Raw genomic sequence first — 9,287 nt, 5'->3', positions numbered from 1 at the left:
ATACCAAGCAACTTGTAAAGCATTCAAGTCACAGTATATTTTTCTAGAAACGCATGACTGGCATTGCTCTCACACTATCATGCTGTACCACTAGACCCATTAGTACATATCTTAAAATAAAACTAGTCTACATAATATAACCAAACCCCAGCTTATCACACCAAATCCACCTCAGTTTCCTTTTTCAAGTGACCAAAGTCTAACATGTCACCTTTGTGACTTCACTCCTAACCCCACAAACAAAGAGCTTTCGAGATCAGCTCTGATTTTAATTTAAAGTCTTTGGACCCTGCGGTTTCGTGCCAACTTCTGAGAACTGAAAAGATGGCCACTCTCTGTGCATCTCTCCAACTTCCTGTTTGTCTTTGAGTTCGTCCTCTAAACTGTCAGTAGTCTACTGCAGTCGCTCTCTGCGGGATTCGACTCTCTCCTGACCCTTCCCCTTTGTTGAGCCTGTGGGGTTCCAGGCGATCTGATCTATAATCACAGCTTTACGCCCCACATCTGGTATTCTTCCTTCACGAACCCCCTGGTCTTGATCTTTGATGGTTTAAACAAGCACTGCCAACATTCAGCAGACCCAGTTACTGAAGATGACCTCACAGCCATCGGTTCCTTACATGCGGAGGCTGTAAAAATGGCTGATGATGTATCATTGTATTGCGGTTGCTCTCATGTTATAGATTGTTATGAGTGTCAAGGCTTGGTGTCTAAGGAAATGCTTACGTAAGTAAGAATGTGTGGTTTTTGCAGGCCAACTGATCAGATGTACAGTATAGCTGAAAGATAGAAAGAGAGAGACAAAGAGAGCGAGAGAGAGAGAGTTTCTTATTCGTCTGCACACCACACCCATGAAAAAATGTTTCCATTGCATCTGCCGAGCTAAGATATTAAATTCATGTTTATAGGTCTATTCAGTTTATAGTACACCTATAAGACAATAAGCATTTTCAACAAATTCCCAATCTGAATGGTGTTTTATTGTTGATTTCTTAGAAAATAAAGTCACTGTATTCTTAAAAATCTGATAACAGGTTTAGATACATGTTTTTATGTGTTGTTCAGTTGGACAGTCCTTACAGTATATAGCAACATATCCAAGCATATTTGATTTAAAAATAATAATAATAATATATAATAAAAATCATGCATTTTTGGAGGTCGGACTACTCTTCCATATGAATAAAGTGTCAGCAATACACCCCCAGACTATTTTTCGTTATTCCCATATAGATTTTCTTTGAAATTAATCTCCCATTAAGGACAAAGTTTCTCCATCATTTAGTGATAAATGAGGCTGTGTCTAAACCTGAAAGCATCTGCCTTACTACCTCACTGTGCAGTCAGTCATTGACTTGCCAGATAATGTTTTAATGTGAAAGCACTTAATGGCGCTTTTCCATTGCATAGCACCCCATTGTTTAGTTTGGGTCGGGTGAGCTTACTTTTGGGAGCTTTTCCACTGATTGCAGTACATAGTACCAAACTAAACTTTTTTTAGTACCACCTCGGTTGGGGTTCCAAGCAACCCGAGCTGATACCAAAACGTGACACGAAAACACTGTAGATCACTGATTGGTCTGAGAGAATCGTCACTACCAACGTCATCGCTATAATGTAAAAGATTAGCTTTACCTTCATGCTAGCTTGCGCTGTCTTGAGTAAACCTCTGGCCATCTGTGCTTTGCTGTAAGTTCCCAAACTCCCTTTTAGTGATGAAAAACATCCACAGGTTGAGAATCATGAACACCATAAGAGTTTTTTCTAGACTTGTAGTTTGTGACGGCACCTCCGCAACGCGCATGTCCACATAATGCTTAAATGTAACTTAAATGAGGCTCAGCGAAGCGCGTCAACTGACGCCACAGGTGTTTGTACAGAAACTGTCATGTGAGACAGAGGTTGTGATAAATGCCATGTGCAAACATCAATTTGTGGTGGTCAATTTTAATTTTGTGGCGGACTGAAAAATAATGTTAAATGAATGTATGCGTCACTTGTATGTGATGGACGCTATCACTTGTATGATGTAGGCAGCGCAAATATAACGACACGCGCGCCTATTATCCCTCCCACTCCAAAGTGTTACTAAACTCGATGGAAAAGCTAACCACACCAAAGTGAGGTGAGTTGACCCGATCTGACCCAAACCAAACCAAACCGTGGGGTACCATGCAATGGTAAAGCACCATTAGAGAACCACATGAAACCAAGGCACCATGACATATCTAGGGCCCTATTTTAACGATCTAAGCGCATTGTCTAAAGTGCATAGCGCAACGTGTAAATGGGCGTGTCCGGATCACTTTAACGATGGGAAAATGGTTTGTGCGCCGAGCGCATAGTCGAAAACGGTTGGTCCTTTTTTATGAGTAATGGGTGTGTTTTGGGTGTAATGTGCAATAAACCAATGAGAGTCTCAGCTCTCATCCCCTTTAAAAACCAGTTGCGCTGGCGCTATGTCTAATCCCTATTTAGATGACAGACTTTGTAAACTGAAAAACTAAGCAGAGGAAGAAGATCCCCAGTTTAAGATTAATGTTAAATAATTGTGTTGTTTTTCACTTGTATATAATTGTTATTTTTTTATTAAAACCTTTAAAACCCGTTTTCTTTTAGTCATGGAAGTAAAAAGCAGGCTTTTAATTGCTTTAAATGTATGGCTATCCAATATCATCAAAAAAATTTTTACAAGTATGTAAGAAACGGTTTGTACTAAATACTAAACAGGAGATAAAGAATTTACAAACGGCTATCCACACGTTTCAGGACTTGGACAGCGTCAGTTTTTTTTAAGCATTACTTAAACAATTTTCTGATCCCACCATATCCACAGGTACAGAGTCATCATATACAATAAATCCGTGAGGTAACATTAAAAAAAAAAAAACATTTAAAAACAGATGCATTTGTTTAAAGCAAAGCATTTATTTTTACGGAGCTACAGGTGAAGCAGCTCTTTGTGCCTTTTAACGTCTCATAATCGGTCCTCATTTATGTCCAAGAGACTCAATAATAATCTTTTATATTCAATCCTTTAATCTTTCATAAAAGCGTTTTTGTGCTGCTGCACATTTATGTATGTGATAAGCAAACCCGCGTTGTCATTCAATTTATAGGCGCATATTACTCACGCGCTCTTTAAATAACAAAAAACATATTGCGCCATTGACTTTAGAGCAGGTTTTTTTTGTTAATGGTGTAGTCTATTTTAGTTGCCTCAAAATAGCAACGCGCCAACAATGCGCCTGCACACACCTCGTTTTCAGACCAGAACGCCCGTGGGCGCATAAGTGGGTGCAAATGCATTTGCTATTTAAACAACGTGCCGCTAAGCGTGAAAATGATCATTGCGCAGGGTGGAAACTAGCAAAAGACACTTGCGTAGCGCATTGGGCTGCATTGCGCCGGGTGTAAGATAGAGCCCTTAATGTGCAAGTTCAAATTCAGTTACACTGAATTAAGTGTTTATTTATTTGTTGAAAATGGACATTTTTACTTTTTGTTGGGAATTATAGGCAGTGAGTAAAACCTCTCTCTTAAAATCAGCCAGATGTAAGCAACTTATACAGTAGCAGCCAGTGACTTCTTTTTAAAGGACACTCACATTTTCCAGATACTCGCTTAATCTCATATGTAATCAGAGTTTAGTGTTAAGTTCGTGTCTTGCAAGTATTTTGTACGTTTTTGGCATGACGAGCCACACATATGACGCACCAAACATGTTTTGACCAAGGATGCTGCAGAAGCCCTGAAAAGTGAAGCCAAAACTTCTCGATTCCCCCCAGTGATTGGTCCCAGTATAGGTCATAAGGCCCGCCTCCCTATGTTTTTCAATGGGACTTGAGACCAACTAAACAATTTAATTACACTTCAATTATCTTTTTTGCGAAGCTGGTTTCTGTCATTTATTGTATTCAAATTTTTGTTTTTAAAATAAAACATTCTGCGAGAGCGAGGGCGGGGCCTTGATTTTACGGCTTTACTTCCTGCTCACTACTGCGCAGGACTGGTCCCGAAATCGCTACTGCGCAGACTCAAGACCCAAGATGTCAGCGCTGTATCGGGACACTGGCGGCTTCACTTTTCACCAATGGAAGAGAGCAAACAGGCATCGTCCATCGTTTTTACAGTCTATGGACGCACCGAACACAAATTTTGAATTTGCACCCCTCAGAAGAGAAGTCACCACTGATCTTAAATGTGATGTGTGTTGTATTTCTACAAGTCTAAACTATAAGTCGCTTTGGATAAAAACGTCTGATAATTAGTAAATGTAATGTAAAATGTCTGCAGTGTTCCTGTAGCTCAGTTGCCATTCACAGTACATGTCACAGGTTCGATCCCAGGGAACACACTTACTGATCAAATGTATAACTTGAACGCACTGTAAGTTGTTTTGGATAAAACCATCTGCCAAGTGTATAAATGTAAAGTTTTATTGTGTAAAGTTTCGGATGCTATCAATACACTGATATTGAAAAGTCAATCAAATATCAATAGCTACTGTACACAGATGAGATCACTAGATCATTATCTACTGTATTCAATTGCTGACTCAATTAAAGCTTTGTAATGCAAATCTGGCACATCCCCAACTTTGCAGTAATGACTGGGTTCTGCAAGGCGTGCAAAATATGCTCAAGCCTTTAAGATAATTGTTGAGTAGTTGGCATTTAAGATTTGAGATTCTGTTCAAAAGGGGGTGGGGTTTGCCTCATAGGAACAAGCTCTCAAAGTGTTTCATCCTTTGATGTGTCTTGTAATGGAGTGTGCGTCTGTAATTATCTCTATGTAGAGTTTTCTGCGTCCATCACATGACCTAATTCATTACCGGGCGTGTGGACCACCCGCATCAGTGGCCCGGAGTCTTTCATTACATCATCAGAGGAGTTTTACTGGACGGTGACGCAAATCCACAAGCCAAATTTATGTGAAAGTTTAACGTGATGATATTTCTGTATGTTTCAAGAAAGGAAAAGGAAAGCATGATGCACGCATCTGCCAAAGGGAACCGAATAAACAGCACTCAATGTTTGCCATCCGCTCTAAAAACTCGCAAAAATTTTTATCTATAATAGATGAATTTGCCTGTTTACAAGGAAATAGTATAATAAAATGTATATTAATTAATAAAAGTGTATTAATGTATAATAAAAAGACTAATTGTAGGCAAAATAAACAAACTAAAAAGTGGTTGATCTGCATGCAGAAACTTTATTTTTGACTTTATTTCCCTCCAGGACTTTGATTCTGCATCTCAAATTCTGTTCATATTTATGGATAAATAAAAAAGTTAACTTTCAGATCAGTTACAAAAGTTTGAATTGGAAACTGCAATAGTTTTCAATTATAAGGGTCGATTTTTTATTGAGATTTATACATCATCTGAAAGCTGAATAAATAAGCTTTTCGTTGATGTATGGTTTGTTAGGATTTGGCCGAGATACAACTATTAGAAAATCTGGAATCCGAGGGTGCAAAAAATCTAAATATTTAGATAACCGCCTTTAAAGTTGTCCAATTGGAGGCCTTGGCAACACATAACTAATAATAACTATTTTTTTGATATATTTGCAGTAGGAAATTGCAGTTTTGGCATAAAAATCAATAATTGTGACCCATACAATGTTTTGTTGGCTACTGCTACAAATATACCAGTGCTGCTTACTGTAGGACTGGTTTTGTGGTTCAGGGTCACATTTTACATAAACGCTTTATTCATGTCTGTACAAACGTAGGTCTCAGTCCTGAACCTGATGCTTGTTTGGCCAGCATTTCCATCAGCCATTTTCAGTAGAGAATGAGAGGAAAGCTACTGAAGGCTATCATTGTTCCCTTAAATCCCTCTCAGACAGGACCGGCCTCAGAAATAGAGACGCTTTCTTAAAAGCGTGTTCCAATTCAATTCATCCACATGGCTCTGGTTTAACCCTCAACTCAATAGACCCACAGTGTCGCGTGTCTCGTCCTGTGAGACCGACAACGCCTTTAGTTATGCTAAACACTAACCTTCAGCCAGTTTATTCAACTTGTGAGCAGTGGTGAGGACATAGCCAGGCTATGCAGATGTCACGGGGTGACGATCTTTCAGGGCGGAACCAAAAGTTGAGGAAGTTTTGGTTCCGCCCGGATGTTTCCGTCCAGACCGGAAAACAGGAACACCGGACATCCGGCCGATTCACGGAGGCTGTAATCAGCCGATTGGGCACAGCTGTGCCTAGTTGAAGAGATCGCCGGGCAATTGGATGATTAAAGGACAGAGAGGAGTATATAAAGCACAGTTAGAACACAGTTAGGGTGTGTAGTGTGTGCTGAGAAGCGGAGCTGTGCTCATTGTTGGACGTGGTGGCTGTTTGTGTTTCTCTCTCTCCCTCTCTCTCTCGTTGTAAATCTTTATTGTGGACCTGCTGGAGTGACAGGAAAACCCTATGGGTAGAAAGGAACTTTGTTCTAACCAATACTGAAGGAGTAAAGCAGGAAGAAAATTTGGCCTTCTGGTACAACGTAAACAAAGGCTATCCGCCGTGAGTATATCCTTTTTGTGTGGAGTAACTTGCAAAGATTAACTTGTGTAACCCTTGGGAACCTCCAGGAGAAGGAGGGCGGCCCTACCCCTACAAGAGTGTGGTGGGCGAGCCGTTAGCAGTACAAGTTCAACCAGCCACCGCTACGAGACTTATTGTGGTCGTATTTCCCATCGCCTTACCTTAGCCCAAGCGCAGTGGAGGACACCGGGCGCTTCCCTTGTTGTGGTGCACTTATAGTGTGGTGAGTGAGACTGTGTAATAAATCTTTTCACGTTTGGAGTGGTGTTGTGTATTTGCTGTGGGTTGCTGTGTGTCTTGTAGACGAAGCCCCGCATCATCTAGTTTCTTCCACTGGGCAGAGGACGGAGAGGCTGATGACCTCAGAAACTATTGTTATTATATGTAGTGTGCTGTTCGGAGTACAAAGGGACGCAGACAAAGAGCTGTCCGTGACCGTGAGTAAACCATTGGAAGCATTCGTGGTGTAAACTTACCTGTGTCTGTTTTGTCGCAGAGTCAGTGGCGAAAGGGTCCGCCGCCCCGTGGTCTCTACGAAAAGGGCGCCCCCGTCTAGGAATCGATCGGCCTATGGGCATTGGGGATAGGGCAGCGCTCGACCCGGTGAGGTGGTGTGTGACCTTCGCCCCTCTGCTGACCTACGGAGGAGAACGTGATCCCTACCCAGAAAGCTGTAAACAGCAGAGCCGGTGAGAAATACTCGAAGTCTCAGTAACAGTGTCTTTGTGTCTTAGCGGCCACCTGTGGAGAGAGAGCAGAACGAGAGTGAATCATTGAAGAGCAAACTGTGAACGTGATACCTACCCAGAAAGCTGTAAACAGCAGAGCCGGTGAGAAATACTCGAAGTCTCAGTAACAGTGTCTTTGTGTCTTAGCGGCCACCTGTGGAGAGAGAGCAGAACGAGAGTGAATCATTGAAAAGCAAACTGTGAACGTGATACCTACCCAGAAAGCTGTAAGCAGCAGAGCCGGTGAGAATTACTCGAAGTCTCAGCAACAGTGCCTTTGTGTTCTAGCGGCCACCTGTGGAGAGAGAACAGAACGAGAGTGAATCATTGAAGAGCAAACTGTGAACGTGATACCTACCCAGAAAGCTGTAAACAGCAGAGCCGGTGAGAAATACTTGAAGTCTCAGTAACAGTGTCTTTGTGTTCTAGCGGCCACCTGTGGAGAGAGAGCAGAACGAGAGTGAATCATTGAAGAGCAAACTGTGAACGTGATACCTACCCAGAAAGCTGTAAACAGCAGAGCCGGTGAGAAATACTCGAAGTCTCAGTAACAGTGTCTTGGTGTTCTAGCGGCCACCTGTGGAGAGAGAGCAGAACGAGAGTGAATCATTGAAGAGCAAACTGTGAACGTGATACCTACCCAGAAAGCTGTAAGCAGCAGAGCCGGTGAGAATTACTCGAAGTCTCAGCAACAGTGCCTTTGTGTTCCAGCGGCCACCTGTGGAGAGAGAACAGAACGAGAGTGAATCATTGAAGAGCAAACTGTGAACGTGATACCTACCCAGAGAGCTGCAAGCAGCAGAGCCGGTGAGCAATACCCGAAGCCCAAGTAACAGTGTCATTTGTGTCCTAGTGGCCGCCTGTGGAGAGCAAGGAGAAATAATTGGAGAACAGACCGTGTAACGTGATACCTACCCAGAGAGCTGCAAGCAGCAGAGCCGGTGAGAAACACCCCAAGAGTAAGCTAACAGTGCTTTTGTGTCACAGCGACTATCTGTGGGGCACAAGGAGAACGTGGGCGGACGTACGACAGGGAACGTAAAGGCACGTGGGGCGAGGACCCCCTGCCGACCCGAGGAAAGGTACACCGACAGTGGAGATCCTCCTTACCAGTCACACCAGAATTATTCTGCCTAGAGGACGGAAGAAGGAGGGCGCCACGGTTAGCAGGGTCCAGGCCGGAGCCTGACGTTTCCCTTTCTCCCCCGGCTTATGGTGGTTGGCACCCCTGTTGTCCTTGGCCTGTCTGCCCGTGGCTGCAGTCTCCCTGGAGGGAGAAGAAGAGACCGATTAGTTTTAATTTCCCCTTTCCCCAAATTCCCAGTTCTTTTAAATATTTAAACTAAATAAAGCTTGTTTTAAATTTTACTTACCTGTTCCCGTGTTTGTTTGGTCATTGGGTTGGCTTTGGGGACCTCCTCGAGGTGGGAGTTGCAAAGGGGCGTGGCTTTAGTTAAAATAGCCAGCCCCTGGTGGTGACAGATTTTGGCGTAGTCGGCAGGGCCCCACCTCGAGTTGAGTAACCAAGGTCACCCAATGACTGACAACGCGGGGCCTGCAGCCCCACCCCGTGCCACATCCATTATCATGGGAAGCCCATGGATCCAGAAATATGGAGGAGCAGAGTCGGAGGTACGACTGACCGAATGGAAGGCCCAAATAGAGTACTTGGCCGACTTACAGGGCCTTAGCGCCGCTCAGCGGCTCCAGTTTGTGTTGAACTCCCTAGAGGGAGAAGCACGGCGAGAGGTACAGGCCGCCCCCGAGGCAATCCGAGCTACCGCCCAGACTGTGTTCCAGTTCCTTACCGAGCAATATGGCGACCATACCCCCGTAGCTGTCCTCCGTTCACAATTCTTTAATTGTAAGCAAGGCCCCCGACAACCTATTAGAGCTTTTGCCCTCAGGCTGCGAGAGCATGTCACTAGCCTGCAGGCCCGACGAGACCATGGGCTAGGAGACGGAGAGACCTTGTTGCGCGACCAGTTCCTCCTGGGGATGAAAGAGGGCC

Source organism: Paramisgurnus dabryanus, chromosome 15 (assembly GCF_030506205.2).
Source record: "Paramisgurnus dabryanus chromosome 15, PD_genome_1.1, whole genome shotgun sequence".
Classification (NCBI taxonomy): Eukaryota; Metazoa; Chordata; class Actinopteri; order Cypriniformes; family Cobitidae; genus Paramisgurnus; species Paramisgurnus dabryanus.
The sequence above is the reverse complement of the archived record's forward strand: the minus strand, read 5'-3'. Positions refer to the sequence as shown.